The 19,390-nt window shown below is 36.7% G+C and overlaps 1 protein-coding gene and 1 non-coding gene across 3 annotated transcripts in view; one reads left to right on the top strand and one right to left on the bottom strand.

The window, feature by feature from the left end:
* Window positions 1–19,390, bottom strand: part of PRKD1 (protein kinase D1) — a 338,427-nt gene that overhangs the window by 219,655 nt on the left and 99,382 nt on the right. The gene's annotated exons all lie outside the window — the stretch shown is intronic.
* On the top strand, window positions 11,798–11,902 carry LOC111759050 (U6 spliceosomal RNA). Its single transcript, XR_002793145.1, has one exon. It is a non-coding gene; the product is annotated as a U6 spliceosomal RNA (small nuclear RNA).

The following is a 19,390-nucleotide window of genomic DNA, read 5'->3' as shown; positions in this document are numbered from 1 at the left end:
CTGATTAATTAAATAAAAGCAACAACCAAGTGCTCTTTTCCCTTTCCTAAATAATACCAGGGTACTAGAAAATCCCTGTGGGACTCTATTTCTGGAACAGGGGAAAATGCAAAGCTGTATCAGATGGTCCTTTAGGGAGGCTATTAGTAAGCCTCGTAAATAAATTATGTATCAATGATAGACTGAAATTTATTTTGCTATTGTTTGATTTTAATGCAGTAAGTTTACTCCAGTAAGATAGAGTTGTAGGAATGTTATTGTCACTATTTCAATTTGATGTATAAAATGTGCTCTGGGAGGAATAGTTTAAAAGTGTGAAGCATCAGGTTTGCACTTCTAGAGGCTGTGAAATAGAAATATGATCCAATCCTGCTCTAGGCACACCTTTACATCAACTTGGCAATAAGTGACAAGGTTTACAGAACACCCCAGAATGTCTATAAGAAGGTCACTTTGGGGGAGTGGATGTAGCTGAGTGGTTGAGTGCCTGCTTCTCATGTACAAGGCCCCAGTTCAATCCCTGGTACCTCCTCAAAATAATAATAATTTCTTTCTCATGGGGAGTGGGTGTTGCTCAGTGGTTGGGCAATTGCTAGGTCCTGGGTTTAATCCCCAGAACCTCCTCTGAATGAACATACGAATGAATGAATGAATGAACGGGGTTCACTTGCATTGAACATAATGGCTAATTAATTCCAGTAGTGCCCCTGGGGTCAGTTGTACACTCTCATCCTCTCCCCCAGAATTTTAAGAAGTCGCCAGACACTTTCACTGCTGCAGAGACACAGTCATTCACCTTACTTTTCCAGTTTTTCCTTCCCAACCTACCCAGGAACTATGACCTGGTCATGGTGACAATAAAACTGAAGCAATTGCAACTGTACTACCATTTAAGTTGTATTTCCTTGCCGTTTACTTTGTATTTCATTTTTGACGAAGTACAGGTGACTGGGCTAGATGCAAAACCCCTCACCCAAAGCAAACCCTGAAAAAGACATTTGAATAGGTACAACTGCTACTATAGAAATAAATGTCACCGAAATCTCATCACATAGTAATACGTCAGGAATTCCAGAAACCATAGTGCAGATGTATGTACATTTAATTATAACAGATTGTCCTTAGAACATTTCTGTTTTTGTGAAACTATCAACAGAAATTTTAACAATCAAAATGGACAAATACCAGCTTTCCTCTTTTGCAAACTTTTATGTCTTTGAAGACACGTCTGAAATGAAAATTTGCCTCTATAATTTTTTTCCTTGAGAATTGCACTTTTATGACAGCAATATGCAGTTCCACGCAGTTCCACCCACTTCCCACTGTTTTTCAGACTGTGTAGCAGAAGTGCCACCAAATACACATACATATTCATAAGCTGTCTCAAGCATTAATTCCACACATGGCAATGTATACTTACATCTGTGGTTGGAGCGCCTAATTTGCAAAAGCAAATATAATGTGTCTAAAAATCTTGATGAGTGAGTCTTTTGAAAAATTCAAGCCCAGAACATTAGGGATCGACATATACATAATTCCAAGAAGCAAAGGCTAATGCTTATAGACTACCTGATAAAATTCTCTCCAAGTCAGAGTGCCGCTGTTATATGAATATGATTATTGTTCATGCTAATTTCTCTAAAATTTACTTCTATCTATTTCAGGTTATAAATATTCATAATCAAAGTACTTTGGCAAGTGTCCCTTTTCATTAGTCTAAACAAAATTGTACTTGCTGTAATATAAATTTATTTTCTTCCAATCTAATTTATGAAATGGCCAAGAAAAATATTTGTAATATCTTCTCAAAATAAAGAAATAACAATGTAACCTTTTTTAAGAGTACAATAGCCTATTGGTTGAAACTTTGACAATGAAAAAGTCAAATCATCTTCCACATTATTTATTCTTTTTCTTTTCTTTTTTTTGTTTTTTAGGTCTTTTTTGGGCAGGATGGGTTAATAATATCATTAGTAGGTAATCCAATCTACTCCCTCTGCCCTTGAGTTTTAATTTTCTTTGAAAAGCTATCAATGAACACTTTTACTCCTCTTTCTTGGGTGGGGGAATCCCTGTGATTTGGCAGCTACTCAAGCCAAGAAAACCCTAGTTTGCTAATTCAGAAGTTTTAAGCAAAGACATGTGCACATAATAAGCACTCAATAAATATTTCTTTAAGGAAGAATGAATGGATTGTCTCAACCAAAAAGTACATAAAGTACTTTGCAAGAATCAATGTTGCCACTTAAAATTTATAGATCAATTTTGAAATGACAAAAATCATTAAAAGCTGACCAGTTAAGAAAGTGATTCTTTTTTACATAGCTAAACACATGATATTTTAATGAGTTTACTACATAAATCTTGGTGAAAGTAAACAAATTGCTTCTTCACCAATATTTTGGAAAAAGATGACAAATTACTTTGCTTAAAACTTTGAGCTTTCAGGAAGTAGATGTGGCTCAAGCAACCGAGCTCCCACCTACCACACGAGAGGTCCGTGGCTCAGTTCCCAGTATCTCCTAAAGACGACAATGAGATGGTGTGATGAGCAGGTGTGGCAAGCTGAAACAAGTTGACGCAACAAGAAACACAAGAAGACAACATAATAACATAATGAGAGACACAACAAAGCACGGAGCAGAGGTTCCCGGTACTTCCTAATGAAAACAAGCAAGACAGCAAGCTGATGCAGGGAAAGGCAAGCTGAGGCAACAAGAGACCCAAGAAGAAAAAACATAATGAGAGATACAACAAAGCAGGGAACGGAGGTGGCTCAAGCAATTAGGTGCCTCCCTCCCACATCAGAGGTCCTGGGTTCAATTGTTGGTGCCTCCCACGGAAACAAGGAAGACAACAGACAGCAAGAGCAAACAACGAGGGGGTGGGGAGAAATAAGTAAAATAAACCTTTAAAAAAAAAAAAAAACTTTGATCTTTCAAAAATCACGTCACTGGTTCAAAACTGATACCTGAAATTGTTTAAGGTTTTCCAAGGAAAGCATATTGCCATGGCTGGAGTAGCGTTTATTTATAACACTCATATTTTCATAAAAGTCTGCAGTAGCAAGGATTAAATACATTTTTTTAAGAAATCTAGCAAATGAAGATAAACTGTTTAGAAGCCCAACAACTTAGTTCTTTGGCAGTACGATCTGTTTTACAGAGTGGTTTTGGGGAAGGCTATGAAATCATAAATATGTTTATTTTCCAGAAAGATTAAAAGGAGAGATAGCACTGAGGGTAAAGCAGAGCAGTCACATTTGTTTAAATACTTTATTTCTAGAATTTGTCCATTTTAATTCAATAAATATCTATTCTAGAACAAACAAACAAATAACTTCTATGGATTGGCCATGATGACTTTGATTCTAACAATGAAATTACTTTTTCACCGAGACCCAAATCCCTAAACTCACTGCTCTTTTTCCTTTTCCAGCTCTTCTTATTTGGTAAATCATATTTTTAGGTAAATACTTGGCTTGTCCTACTTTATCAACAGGTAAAATTTTGAACATTATAAACTCTATATATAGGCACATGCTAACTTTAAATGAGGGGAAAACATTTGTGTTTGTTTTGTTGTTGCTATTATTGGATTTCTTTAAAAAGAAAATCTTTAGCAATTTTATAAACCTGCCTCTGTATAACTATTTCATGAATATTTTCAGATTGTTTCAGTCCTCTATTTTTTCAAACAGTCACTTAGGGAAACAATCAAATCCTTCACTCCTTTTCTTCCCACTCCGCACTCCATTCCTTTGTGCCTGTTAAGACAATTGTTACCACATCCTTCCTATTTTTTAAGAAAGATCACTATATTCTATATATCTATTTGACACTTTTAAACACTGTTTTGAGAATTTACAATAATGCAATGAACTGAACACTAACATGCAATATTTTATCTATTCAATTATTAGTAGCCCAAATCATAAAGTTACTTACAATGAGCAGCAGTATGGAATGGGGGGCGGAGGGGGAAAGGATAGAACAAATCAAGACAACAGTCCTGGGCTTAAATCCCAGCTCTTTCACTAACTGTGTGGCTTTAAGAAGGTCACTTTTCATCTCTGAACCTCAGTGTGTTTATCAAAAAAAGGCAGGTATTACCTTTTCCCTTTCGATGTTGTTGGATGGATTTGATAAAGAATTGGGGCAATCAATGAGTGCTAGTAGCTATGTTAATAAGGTCTATGTCTTTTATAAATGTATCCCCACACCTTAACATATTCCTGGTACATATTAGCTGTTTCATAAATATGTACAGCAGGAAGAAGGAAGGGAGGGAGGGAGAGAAGAATAAATGAATGAATGAATGACAAAGTTCATTTTTGGAAAGAACTTATAAAGCCATTGTATGTGAGACTACTGGAAACACAAAAGAGAGTGAAAAATAGCCCCTGCCCTTCAAGCAATTTAGGTCTGCCTAGTAAATAAGGCCACTTTGAAAATAACCATAGTACAAACATATTAAGAAAGAAACACAGAAATGAATGTCTCTAATGCATAAAGTAATCTAATAATCCTGATATTAATTCAGACAAATGTCACATTCTGAGACTTTTAAAGTGTCAAAGCAGACACATGATGAATGAGGTCAGCCATTCAAAGATTTAATCACCATAGATGGATTTAAATATGGTTTTGTAGATCTGGATTACTTCACAAGTTAATTGATAAGGATAGGGTGTTGCTAAAATTAAAACAAGGTTACAAAGGAACATCTTTAGAATGAAACAATTGGAATGGAAAATGTTGTAAAGGAGAAGTGTAATTCAGTCAGTTGAGGTAATCAATAAGAGACTGATACCTGAAGAACCCATCAGGGTTTATATCAGATTATCCAAGGAAGATACTTTAGTAGGTGATTCTATTGGAGATTGAAGTTTTACCACAACCTAGATGGAATATTTTACAAGACCAACCAATTCCTTATGCTTTGATTCTGAGCCAACTTAGCAACTTTCCAGTTACTGATCTGCATTGCAGACTTTTTACTGTGAGGAGAAAATACCCTAGAAAACCATATGACTCACTGTGAGTTGGTAAATAAGCATTCTAGTTCATATAAATATTTTTGTGAGTTTCATTAACAGGGGTTTTGTCTTCTAGGAACAATTGAAGCCCTGACAAGACTGAAAAAGTATACTTTCAAGAGTTTAAAATTTGAAGAACAAAAACTGCACCTCACTGAGCTAGGCATGAGTTTGACCAGCCGGACAGACCATTCACGAGCCTCCTGTAGGTTCCCCTCCCCAGCGTTGGTCTTTGCATCTTATCTGTAATGCTGAAAGCTCAAAGGAATAGGAAGCTTCAAGGAAAAGATGGAGACAAGAAGTATTTCAATGGGCAGAAATTGTGAGAACATGTCATCTGGACAGAAAAGCATAGCAAAGATTCAAGGAAAGGAAAATACAATATATGTATTAGAATAAATAGTCCATTCTGATGATATACAAGATCTTTTTCTTTCATTTTTATAACCATAGGTAGGAAAGGTTATAAATGTAAATTGTGACCACTCTGGAGCATTTTAAGTTGACCAGATTTTGAAGATGTATGTTTTTTACTGGGCAAAAGGAAACTGCCAATTTTTTTTTTTTTTTTTGAGCCCGTGAACAGGAAAATTACAACTCTGCATTAAGATAACTAACCTGTTAAAAACAAAGTGGATAAATTTGAGAAAAGAGTGACAGGTCCACAAAGTTCATTGCAACAATCTAAGCAGGAGGGAACAATAACCCAAGCTGGGAAGATAAGCTGTAATAAAAACAGATGTAAATGTTAGACCCTAAGGAAAGGACAATCTTTGGGATTCACTGAGAATCTGGGTGGATGTGAAAAGTGAGGGAACTGGAAAGATCAGTGCATACTCCAAGGTTTGGCTCTCAAACAACTGTGAAAATGACAGTTGAAACAGAGAAGCCCAGGAAAAAAGCTGACATAATATAGCTGGAAAGATAAAGAGTTTGGATTTAGATCATTTAAATAGGGCCTTAACAGTGAGTGTATCCAGGTACAGTTGTTAAATAATGATATTCAGAGATGCAAATCATTAATGCATAATGTCCAAAAAATAGCCTATGATTAAGTGAAAAACTAAAGAGCAATGTAAACAAATATACAAATATTAAGATGAGGAAAGGAATAATTAAAAATGCTAATTACTACTGGAAGTTTACATGAAAAAGTAAGAGTTTTGAGTGGTATTTTCAAAAACTGTAATATAGATAAAAATGGAATGAAAATAAGAGGACTGCCTTTTCAGAGTAACATAACATGGAAGAAACCTGACATAAAATATTTTTTAAGCTATTGGACTTTTATTCCCCACTTATAGAGTGGGGAATTTTCTGAGTGAAGATAGATATAGCATTTGTTCACAATAAGGATGTAGATATCTTATTTTTTAAACGACTGAAACTCAATTTATCCAAAGAGCCTTTTCTTTCATTTTTATAATCATGGTGTGAAAATACATTAATTTAAGAATGTATTTAATGAAATTTTACTCTTAAACAATTTGTTAATATTGTTAATAAATATACTTCTTCCTCTATTTTCTGTCTGCTAAAAATACTTGCAAGTTATCAATGGAGAACTTCATCATATTATGGGGAAAGTGACTTGCAAGTATTTAAGAATTAATATATTAAGATGAATGAGTAATTAAGCTTTTTTAAAGATTTTACAATTTAAGTACTCTATAAAATAATATTTTAAATATTTAAAGGTAATTTGCTTATGACTCAGAGGGCTCACAGAGGTGGAAACTGACAGGTAGACAAATAATTACAGTAAGGTTAGTGTAATTAATTACAGAGGTGCAGACACAAGGTGAACATCCCACGCAGCCAGATAAAGTTCCACAGAGGTGATGACATCAAGCTGCATCTTGCCATTATGGCCACGAGGGAAGGAAGCAAAGTAAAGATGTAGTGGTGTGGTCCAGGTAAAGGGAACAATAAGGTCAAAAGCCCAGAAGTCTGAGAAAGTATCAAGTGTACATGGAAATGCCAAATATTTCTCCACACCAGAAACATGCAGAGAACACACACCAAATGGTCAGAAACAAAAGAAGAAAAGTAGAGAGGAGCAAGATAATGAAACACCCTGATGTCAGGATGGGTTCATACTCTGTCCAGAAGGTGATGAGGAGGCACTGGAGGATTTTAAGCAAGGAACCAACACAATGTTACATTTTTTAAAAGATAACTTTTGTGAGGCAAAGTATGGAAGACAGCATCAGACTTAAGAGTTCTGCTGTCTCACTTTGGGTAGAGGCAGTAAATGTTTTGGAAATGCAAGTATTTTCTATTGTTTTAGTAATAATCATACTTGCAATTATAAAGGATGCAAACAGCTGCAGGACCTGAATGAGTTACTTACTATTAAGTATTTTATAGTCAAATACTTAGTATTTAGTAAGTTAAACTCCAATCTACATTCTTCACAAACACAGAGAGCTGAAGACTTTCCAAACATCCAACCACCCATAAAGACAAACATATTCAAAAGGCAAGGAAACACTTTAATAGCATTGTACGAGATTTACAAGAGTAAACTGTTCAAAAGGCAAAGCTCTCCAGTTAATAAATACATCGCTTTTGGTCCTTTGTTGACAGCTGATATGGATACCAAACAAAACAAGTCTGCTCCTCCTGAAGACTGTCTACCCCGGAAACTTGCCCAATCTCTCCCCTTTCTGGGATTTTGTTTCAACAAAGCAATATTTATAGAAAACAAGGACACTAAACTCCCAGCAAATAATTCACAAGTACTATAAGAAGCCCAAATGTGCTTCTTTGTGCACCTTCCCCAGAGACAATCCCAAATTAAGAAACAGCATTCTAGGTTTTAAAAGAGAGTTACCACAGCAACAAAGTGAACAGTTATAAAGCAATGAACTTAATCAATGCAAGTCATTGTTGGAAAGATTATCCCTTGAGACAAATCTCTCACAGCCTAGATTATTGCTATTTATCTCAAGTGTTTTCTAAAATAGTAAGAATGACTGACCGAGGGCTTTAGATCAATGAGATGGTTTTTTCCTTTTCAATGAGCTAAAGCTCTCAGTCAACCTAAACTGCACTTTTAATCATGAGTTAATCAATAACAATTACACCCAAGAGAATATCAGCATAGGTTTTCTAGGAAATCTCATAGGGCTTAAAGTGCTACACTTGTAGAGGTAGTCAATACTACACGTTGTAAAATAGAATTCAGGTTGGTTTTTTCCTATTTCCCTAGAGCAGAATTATGGTACTCTAGACCCAGAAACATTAGCATGGTTCTTCTCAAACTGTAATAGGACTAAGAATCACCTAGGGATCTTGTTAAAATGTACTCTAGACCCAGAAACATTAGAATGGTCCTTCTCAAACTGTAATAGGACTAAGAATCACCTAGGGATCTTGTTAAAATGTAGATTCTGATTCAGGTGGCTGGGGTATGGCCTAGACTCTGCATTTCTACAGGCTCCCAGGAGATGTTCATTCCCCTGTGGTCAGGAGACCACACATGAAGTAGCTAAGTATCAGAATACATTATTGATCAGCAGGAGAAAGGGCAAACCTCATGGACAATGGCTGGGGGAGGCTTACAAAGGAGGGATCTGGCCTTGAGAGAGATTTTCCTTTCTACATCTTTCACCTCAAATTGCCCGCCTTGAAAAATTACTGAGAAAAATGGCAATATTAAACCCACCTCAAAGAGAAAGATTAAGAGTAGCATTTTCCAAGTGTGTATCAAGTAACCCTAGCTATCTGGGAGACTAATAGATGTTGCCAGAAAAAATAGGACTCTAACAGGAAGTGCAATGGTCACAAACCTGAATTAAAGTTAAGTAATAACATACGGCTAACCTTGGTAACTAGGTAGCAGTCATCTACATACTTAAAATACACATCTAAATACTTGATGTGGATTAACTCGTTTAATCTTTACAGCAGCTCTATGAGGTAGGATCTATATGACCATTCCCATTTTACAGATGCGGGAAAGGAAGCCTGGAGAGGGTACGGAGCTCGCCCAAGGTCACAGGCTGCTAAGCAGCGAAGACAGGAATCCACCGAGGCAGGCTGGTCCCAAGCACACACGCACTTTGCCCTACTGACGGGAAGTATGAATTAGGACAAGACACTATAGGTACTTGCATGTTGCAAATGATGGGAAATATGCAATGGCAAGGAGAGAGGAACACTTAAAAGTTGGGGCAAGACAAAACGAGAACAAGCTGAAGAAGGGAAAATTAGAAAATGAAAAGTATGTTTGGGAAAGAAAGTACGGCGGTCATACAGGCGTTATCACTAGGGCAGTGATGTGCTGAACGAAGACCAATGTGCTGGGCAAATAAACACTGAGAAGAAAGCAAGTCAGGTTGCAGATCTCACCACCACAGGACAGAAACAGTTTATTTCCACCAAATACATTAAAAAAAGAATTCATAGACAACAGAGTCATGATTATTCTTACACTAATTACCCAATTTACAGATTATCTGGGCCCCTTGCTGGGTCTCTTTCTTCTTTCCACAGGATTGTTTGGACATTTTGCTTCTAATTAGCAGCAACTTTGTGAGAAAGAGTAGGGAGGAGAGATGATGATTAAATCAGTTTATTTTGCTCTTATCAGGGGATCTGGCAGTAGGTTTGGAAGAGGGAGGTTAGGATGTGAAACTGGTGATGAAAATGCATTTTTATTAATCCTAGATTTCAATGAACCCTCTTTGCCTGGTTTTCATGATGCTGGAGAAGGAGGCGGAGTGGGTCCAGTCTGAATTATGCAGCCTGAATTAGAAAACAACCAGTACATCAAGGGGAGTATACTTCAGAGCAGGCAGAACTATAAACAAAGTAGTTGTTTGGTTGGATGAATTCTGGGAAACGGTTCAGATTGTTCAGACAAGCACTAAAACAATAACTGACCTCAAAAACTTCTGAAGTTCTCTGATCTGTAATGCAGTATATATGCACAGATGTTCATAGAAAACTATTATGCTAGTTTAACAAAAAGATAAATATTAACTGGTGATAAAACAATGCCTGTAATTCTTGAAATGATCAGATGTGTAAATGTATTTATGAGTACCAAAATGAAGCAACTTTTTTCAGATGAAAAAGATTGCAATGTCATAAAAGCTGCATTTATTCTTCACCATTACCTCCATCGCCACAAGTAGCACTATTGCCTGATACTTACTCAGCACCTCTTATTTATATGGTTCTAAGGTGAAGCAATCTCATTTGTTATGCAAGTATTTCAACCTACACTCACAAACTTCTCAAATATTTTCAATGTTATCCAAATGTTTTCCACAGGCATGTTTCTTTTTCCAAAAATCCTTCGTTGTTCCAAGACACAAATCATATCCCTTTGAATTCCATATGAAAACATTTTAAGTCTATTTGCAATTTTATCTCCATAGACATGTATATACTTGCAAAGCAATTTCAGTGGTATTTAAAAATATACTTCAATAGATCTTATTGTGTTGATATTAGCATGGCACTTAAGAAAATGCTTTCAGGTGACAAGCACCTGCCCTGGCTTTGACTCAGACCCCAAAACCTAGACTCAGACACCAAAATGGGAGAAGAGCAACAAACTACATATTTAAGCACCTATGAGTTTTGGCAGCTCATTTGGAACTGGTTATTGCCAGCTGGGCATTTTGCCATTTCCTTGAGGCAAAATTAAAGTGGAAGATGCAAGGGTTTTATTGTAATTTTCCACCACATATTTATATCATTATGGGTTTTGTGCTGCTCTAGTCCCCACACAGTCTCACTGAATATCTTCTTATTATGTTACTGAGATTTGAAGCAAATACAGGCTGATGCAGTGAAAACAAGTGGGCACTGTGTATAGTAAATGATTGCTGAAGACAAAACTATGCCTATCAGGACTGGCTACATAATTTGTAGGGCCCAGAGCAAAATGAAAATTCAGGGACCCTTGTTCAAAAAGGAGGGAAAAAGTCCTGTTAAAGGTGCTAAAAAAAACAAGCTTTATCTTCTTCCCAGTTTCTCTCAATCTGCCACAGTGCTTTTTATTTGCCATTTAATATCATCCTCCTGGAAGTGCTCAGGGATGTACTCCCAGTTGTAAGTGGATACATGAGTGCAGACCTTCGCAGGTGCCTGCAGCCACCCCTCATGGGCCCCCCAGTGTATAGACATAGCACTTGGGTGGCAGCTAGACCAAGGCCCTGTGCCCCTGCCAGCAGCAGGGAAGTCGAGTCAGGCATCAAACTTCACACAGACCTGCTGCACAACCCATGGACAGATGGCTGAATCCCAGGAATACCACATCCCTCCCCACATGGACATGTTCAGGACCTGCACCTGGGATGGATGAGAGGCTCAGCCCCACAGAGTCATGCATTTGAATGCACCCTGCCACTGACAGCCCAGGATGGGCAAGGCTGAACAACGTCCGCCTTGCCCTCAGATGCTGCCAGGTTCTCACGCCAGGCCTCGACCCTCCCCATGCTGTCACCAAGCCCTTGCCAGGGGTGGAAAGGGGAAGGATGATGCAGGTTGGGAATAAGCAGGAGGAAGAAGCAGAGAACAGCAGAGAAGCCCATCATGGGACTGTTAGACCCCAAGTGAGACAGCCTTCAAGTGCCGGAAACATGCTCCATTATCCCATGAGTCTTCACTTACAAAACACAAACTCAAAGAGAAAAATATCTGTACTTCAAGAAAGCAACCTCAGAGCATTAAACCCAAAGCAATCACTCTGGGCACAGACCCAAGAAACCAGTCCTGTTGCATACAAAAATTGAGGGTCTGGTTTTTACTTTGGGGACACATACTAAAATTGAAGCAATACAGGGAAGATTAACATGATCCCTTCAAAAGGAAAACATGAAAATTCATTAAATGTCCCGTATTTTTATTTTCCAACTAAATACACACACAAATTGAGTGCACATAAAACTGGGGAAATATTAGTAAAACCAGGGAAATCAGAGTAGGGTCGGTAGATTTTACCAATGTTAATATCCTAGTTATAATACTGTACTATAGTTTTGAAAAGGTTTCCATTGGAAGCAACTGAGAAAAGTGTTCAAGGGGCCTCTCTGTATTATTTTTTACAACTGTCTAAAGTAGTTACCTAAAATTTTTAAAAATCTGAAGCCTACCAAAGGGACAAAGAATAAGGCACAAAGGCAATCATTACCAAAGCTACCTATATATATACCTAGATATATTATATTCAGCACATTCAATTGACTATAATTTTGACTGTGATATGATGTAAAAGAGGAATTCTCAAAATAATCAGCCCTAATACACAATCTGCAACAGCATGTTAACCACCAAATATATTGTCAGGAGGAATGTGTTTAGCTATACTTCTTCTTGAATTCCTCTTATCTATTTAAGATTTTTAAAAAAACACATATTCTTTATGCTATAAAAGTACTCTGGAAACTTAAGTTCTTTTTGCAAAGGCATGCCTTTATTCACAAAAGGGGAAGACATATGTGTAATTGCACAAAATCAACTTTAAAATGTTAAGAACCTATAGCCAGAAACTTGATCTCTGTATCCATTTATCTATTTGGTGTTAGTTCTGTCTTAATTAATTTTTGCATACAAAAGAAAAACATCTTGCCTGTCAAATGCTGAAACACCAAAAGTGTAATAGAGAAAATCTGAATTCTTCAGGCTGAGGTCCCAGGTGAGAGTCAGGTGAGAATTCTACGCTGCTCTTTAGGACTCCGTATGTGAACACATGTCCAAAGCCCATCAGCCTTGGTGCAGTCTCAGGGAACAGGGATGGGGCCAAATCTGTAGGGCCTCAGAGACAGAGACTGTCTAAAGGGCAGCTAATTCTACTTTGTATTAAATGACATAATGAAAGAAACCTGCTTAACACCACAGAGCCCAGCTCATTTGAAACACACATTGATGTTAGCAATTAATAAGAACAGCAGCAGTCTGTTCTCCCCACTCTGGCCTCTCAAATGCTTAGGCCCAACTATCAACATAGATTACAAAATTACTATATTGACCATTTCTTGCTCTCTCTGACAAAATTCATGGCCAAGATAATCCCACCTTCGGTTCTAGCCAGAACTTTGCAAAGACCTGAAGAACTGTTTAAAGAAAGAAGTTTGAGATTCATATTAATTTTCCTACTGCTAACTCTGTACCTTTGGGTAAAACATTGGCTGCTTAGTAAAATGGAATTTGAATTTCAAAGATGAATGAATATTCATTCACTCTGGGTAATTACATGCTAAGACATTCAATAAATATTTGTTGAATGAAAGACTGAATTAATGAATGAATGAATATGTACAGACTTCTCTCCAACCTGGCTTTTTTCTCTTGCTAAAGTCCCTTTCAGCTTCATTTTTAGAGTTAAACTATCAAAGTAGAAGGGGAGGAATCACAAATAAAACAGCACTTTGCTCAAGACATCACTTGACTGTATCCTGCTGCTTCACTCCATAATTCATTTTCAGCACCAGTCAGATGAGGCTATGCCAGCAACACTATGTCAGGGTTTGCCAGGTGTGGCAAATCACTGTGCCTTCACCTAGCTAAGCTTTGGGCCTGAAGGCGTTACAAAAAGCACGTATGAACCTCCTAAGGCTGGAGAGTATCAATGGCTGACCACCGATGTCAGTGGTACCCTAGTGTTGTTCTGAAAGTCTCAAGTTCCAACAGACTCCAAGGTTCATGACCTTGCCACTCTACTAAGGAATTGGGCCTCTCCTTGTCCCATCTTGGGTCCTTTGAGCTCTGAACAGCTTACCTCCATTCTCTAACCACAGTCTGCACACCTGACTTCCATGCACTTTCTCAAAGGTATTCAAAACCCTTTCCACTCACCCCAGGCTAGGTTCCCAGGCTGGCTGCATGCCCTGTCTCAGTGATTCCCTGCAGCCTTCGTTGCTGGCACTAGCACAAATGCAGCTTTGTATTTCCTTACCACAAAAACCTTGGCTCTATTACATTTTTCTTTGATTCCCTAGCACTCTAAACTAAGTTAATTATATCTCATGAAATTTAATTAACTATATTCAAAAATTTTAATGACTAAGCATAAAACAGGTAACAGCCAACCTGAATTCTGTCGCTATTCAAACAGTGTAAACGATGGCTTAATATTTAAATGAATACCAATCTACAAGAAGATGAGAAAATGCAGTTTAACATTCATGAAAAATGCAAAGTGTTTTGTGTTGATTCTTAAACTATTTTTCTAAATGTCATTAATATCAATTTCAGTTCTAACTTCCCAGGGTAATTCAAGCTCTGAGAGATTTATCAGTAACTTTAAAATTGAAAAGCTACTTAAAATAAAGAGTGCATGTAAATGACCTTTTTTTTAAAGATTTATTTTATTTATTTATATCCTCTTACCCCCTCCCTTCCCCCTCCCCCCCCCCGCCCCCCATTGTCTGCTCTCTGTGTCCATTCGCTGTGTGTTCTGCGTCCACTTGCATTGTCAGGCATCACCAGGGAAACTGCATCTCTTTTTTGTTGTGTCATCTTGCTGCATCAGCTCTCCATGTGTGCAGCACCACTCCTGGATGGGCTGTGCTTTTTTTCATGCAGGGCGGCTCTCCTTATGGGGTGCAAACCTTGCGTGTGGGACTTCTCTACGCAAGGCACCCCTGCGTGACATGGCATTCCTTGCACATGGCAGCACTGCATGTGGGCCAGTTTACCACACCAGTCAGGAGGTCCTGGGTATCCAACCCTGGACCCTCCATATGGTAGGTGGACGCTCTATCAGTTGAACCATGTCCACTTCCCACAAATGACCTTTAAATCATTGATTAAAAATTATTCCAGTTGACTACACACTACTATAATAGTAAATAATCATGATATGGCAAAACTAAACTAGAGATATCTAAATTAAATAAGTTAATTCAAACATATGGAACTTAGCTATTTGTTTTTAATCCGCTACTACATCAGTTAACATGAATACCACAGAGTTTTATGATTTACATATGTCCAACATATTCTCAACCCTCCACGGAAGAAATTCAGTTTCAAAATGTCCCTACAGGGAATATGTTGAAAGAAAGATGTTAAATATGACAATAGGAGGAAAAATCTAGTACAAAACCCATGCCTTTAGCATGAACTCAGGTCTGAATATGAAAAGAGAAAACAGAAAATAGAACGATACTTATGGATCACTATCTAATCATTGATCCAAACAGTACCTAATTAAAGGGCCTGAAACAATTTACAGAACAACACAATGGAACATTCGCTAAGGATCCAGCCTAAAGCATCATGCAATGTCTACTCTGTCTGGATATTGGGACATGGGTCCTGTCTTAGGGTTCTTCCCAGTGGACAATTAAGAATGCATATACTTTAAAAGTCTTTAGCTGGACTCACATAGTCCACTAAGAACTTCTGATTGTGCTTCTCATACAGGACAACTCTAGGTCCCATTTTTATTTTCAGGTAAATTGCAGAAATTATAATACTCTTATGTCTACCAGTATTACATGGTTTTTGTTTTCTCTATAATAACATTCATTTTTGTATTGACTTAATTTTTTTTCTACCCTCAGTGCAGATGTGAGCAAAGAGAACATTTTAACAAAAGGAACATAGCCATTTTAACAAAAGGATTAACAAAGTTGTTAATCAAAACTTCCCTTACAAGCTCTTAAATCAGCACAGAAAGAAAACCAGGTTTCCCAAGTAACCCCCACTGCCTAATAAAAGAATTAACAGAAATATGGGGTATGGAGTTGTTATTTTCTTTTAGTAAGAAATATGTTTTATTATTTAAATTTATAGTTATGGAATTTATTATAACCTAATCAATGGAACAATAGTTACTCCTGAATGTAACGGTTCAATAAACTGAGAAGTTATCTGTGCTTTATAAATTCTCATCATTCACCATTCAACATATGAACTTCTTTTAGCAGTCTACTGTTTTTGAAAGTTAGTTGATTTCTTTTTCTCTTAAATATATCCTCAGTCAAATCATTAATACTCTTCAGAAGTTTACATTTATTCTGACTTTGATTTCTGTGAACATGTTTGTTTTACGGCTTCTTTAGCTCTGCTGAGTTTTATATTTCAATGGTTGGTAAAAACTGTCATGAAGAATACTGTGTCCTCAATATATAAATAATGTATTCCATGTAGATCTATTTTTACCAAAATTGGTCTCCACAAATTGAAATACCCCAAATTCCTGGAAGTCTAAGAGATTATTTTCTCTGTTCTGCCTTAATTAAACTATAGATACAAACTACCAAAGACCTATTTATTTTTTATTTAACAAACACGTAGCATTTACTATATTCTTGGTGCTATTTTAAGTATTTTTACAAATTGTGACTCAATATATCCTCATAATAACTTCAAGGATAAGTACCACTATGCAATCCCCATTTTACAGATGGGGAGAGAGAGGAAAAGAGAAATGGAGTAATTTGCCCGAGACCACTCAGCTAGTAAAGAGCTGGGCCAGCATTAGAACCAGGGAGTAAGACTACAGATTCATGTTCTTTGCAGCGACCTTATCCTGCCTCTCCCACCCACTGCTTCCTTCATATGTCTCATAAACCCCACCTAAAATCCAAGAAAGAAAGAAGAAAAAAACATTGTAATTGCAGAGAAAATATAGCTTTGTATAGCTTTGTAGGTTTTTTCCCTTCTCAGTTAAAGGCAACATAACTTTTTTTTTCAATGAAAATCGTCTTCCAAACACAAATGACAAAAACAGCGGGAAAGAAAATGCTATTTTCAAGTTTCTAGGAGGTTATCATAAACAATGAGGAGAGAAAAACAAATTAAAGTTTAAAAAAAAATGGCATTTGACAGTATCCCTTTTACCTCACAGCCTATGACAATTTGACTGTACTGTGTTCAGTGGCTGTGCTGAGCACCCTATGGTGTGAAAATGAAAGATGACCATGCTTGGAAAGAAAAGAGAAGCATATTGTAAGCAAGTGTAAATGCACAGTAAGGTCTGAATATTGTGGAAATAAGCCCAGGCTGCTTCTCAATTCATGAGTTTAGCTGAGATGGCAGAACAGATGACAAACAACAACAAACAGAAACACCATACCACACAATTCTCTCCAGTAGTGGGGATAAATATCCATAGCAGTTTATTTAATTTGATGCTAATTTACTTTCTTGTTTAACCATTCTAAATATTTGTTATCTATTAAATATTCATGTATTGTGTTTTAATACCTTCAGGGTTTTATTCTCCAAGAAATTAATTTATAAGTACCTGTAGACAAAATAGCACACTTTCTTCAAAACAAAAACAAAAGATTTTATTAAAGACTTCATATCAATTAATCCATCAAAATATGGGTCTGAAAGAGTATTCAATTATCTTGGAATTTAAAACTTCAAACAGTGAAAAGAATATTTCATTTGGAAATATAAAACAACACAAAACTATCACCTCTTCTCCAATACAACTAATTTTAGGTGGTTCTGATAGCAATGAGAACACAGTAATAGGCATTTCATTTCCTCCTATTCATTTTTTAAAAAATGGTTTCTTCAATCTGCTTCTTTGGATATTAAATATTTTTGAAGGATCTACTTTATTTCTGTGTTAACTTCCATAAACAATATCTGCTTAATCAAAGAAAATGAAGTAATAAATGTTTTAACGCAGTCATTATTTGTATTACATATGGTAATAATCTATTAGTTCTTCAAATCCAACTATTTGTTAAGGAAAAGAAATGATTAAGCAAACTCTACTGATATGCCAAATCTCAAAATAAACAAATCCTTTTTTAAAAAAAGTAGGGTGTATTCTTCAAAAAGTCAATGTCATAAAATAAAAGAAAGGCTGTGGAAATGTTCCAGATTAAAGGTGATTAAAAAGACTTGGAATATGAAGGGGAGATTAAAGTTTTTTATCAATGATAAATCTGTTCAGGTTGATAATTGTTCTCAGTTATATAAGAGAATACTTATTCTTAGGAAGTACACTTTGAAGTGGTCTAGGGTGATATAATATCCTCAAATGGCTCAGAGAAGTAAAAAAGTATGAGTAAGAAGGAAGTGAGCAAATGATAAAGTGAATGGGATAAAAATGGTTAAGTCAATCTCAATCTGGGTAAAGGCTGGAAGGATATACTTTGTATTATTTTTAATTTTTGGAAAGTTTTCTGTATTTTTGAAACTATTTTCAAGTAAAATGTTAAATTTTTTTAAAAAACACTATTGAACTGACCCAGGAGGAATTAAATTCCATGGATTGAAGCTCACTCAGACACGGGGACAAAGAGTCTCTGAAACCTGCCTTAAAATGTCAGTATTATGTGGTAGGCTATGACAGTTATTCAAATTGAAAGACCTTGGTCCACACTGAGTGCCAGTTATTTCTCACACTAAGGTCTCTCCAGAAAGGTACTACTGGATTAAACTCCAGTTCCTCAGCCACCTAAACTCACAACTTCCACAGGCAGGAGCTGGTACACTTCCACCCTAAACACAATGGTTGCAAGATCACAGGACACCCAGATCAGCCCTGGAAAGAAGGCACATCTAGCCCACCAATCCAGAGGCAACACCTTCTGGCTTCAACTCTAGTGGGCTGATTCAATGCACATCTACCATGTGCAGACACTGAGCTAGATGCTTGGGAGAGAGTGATAAAAAAAAGTTTTGGCATTAATCTTAAGGAAATCGCAGGCATGTAATTCTATAACTACAATAAAATCTAAGAATGCTATTGTAATAAAGGTGTATATCAAATTTTCTGAGAGGGCTTAGGTAAACAAGTGAGATTTTGTACATTCAGTTTTTCATTAATATTTACTCTTTGTCAAGTAAAGGGACCTTTAACAGGAGTAAGTACTCTCCCAGCTGACAGGAAAAGAAGTGAGAAGGGAATTCCATGTAAAAGCAACTAATAGCACAAGACAAAAACATGCAACCATAAAGTGTCAGGTTTTTTCAGAGGATAGTAAGGGGATCAGTATGGCTGGAAGCATAGCATCTCCTAAGGGTGTAGACAATGGCGGAGGTTAAACCAATTAGAGGTAGATCCTCAACGGCTTTCTATAACATGCTAAAGGTTACATCATAATTCTGTGGAGGGAATGGTAGCGGTTTTTTTCTTTAATCAGTGAAAATTAAGGGATGAAATGTTTGTCTTGGAAAGATGATTCTAGTGGAATATAAAGCATAAATCATAAAAAAAAAAAGATGGGAGTCAGAAAGAGTTATTCACTTGTAATTGCAATTGTCTTCAGACATGATCAGAGCTTTAACTGAGACAAAACCAACAAAGATCGAGACATAGAAGGTGACAAAATGGGTAGAGCCCAGCAACCAACTATATGCCTAAGGGGTGAGATAAGGGAAGACTGGGGTGGGGAGGTTATGATGATGCAGCTCTCC

This window comes from Dasypus novemcinctus, chromosome 3 (genome assembly GCF_030445035.2).
Source record: "Dasypus novemcinctus isolate mDasNov1 chromosome 3, mDasNov1.1.hap2, whole genome shotgun sequence".
Taxonomy (NCBI): domain Eukaryota; kingdom Metazoa; phylum Chordata; class Mammalia; order Cingulata; family Dasypodidae; genus Dasypus; species Dasypus novemcinctus.
Note: the sequence above shows the minus strand (reverse complement) of the source record. Positions and strands in the feature narration are given on the sequence as shown.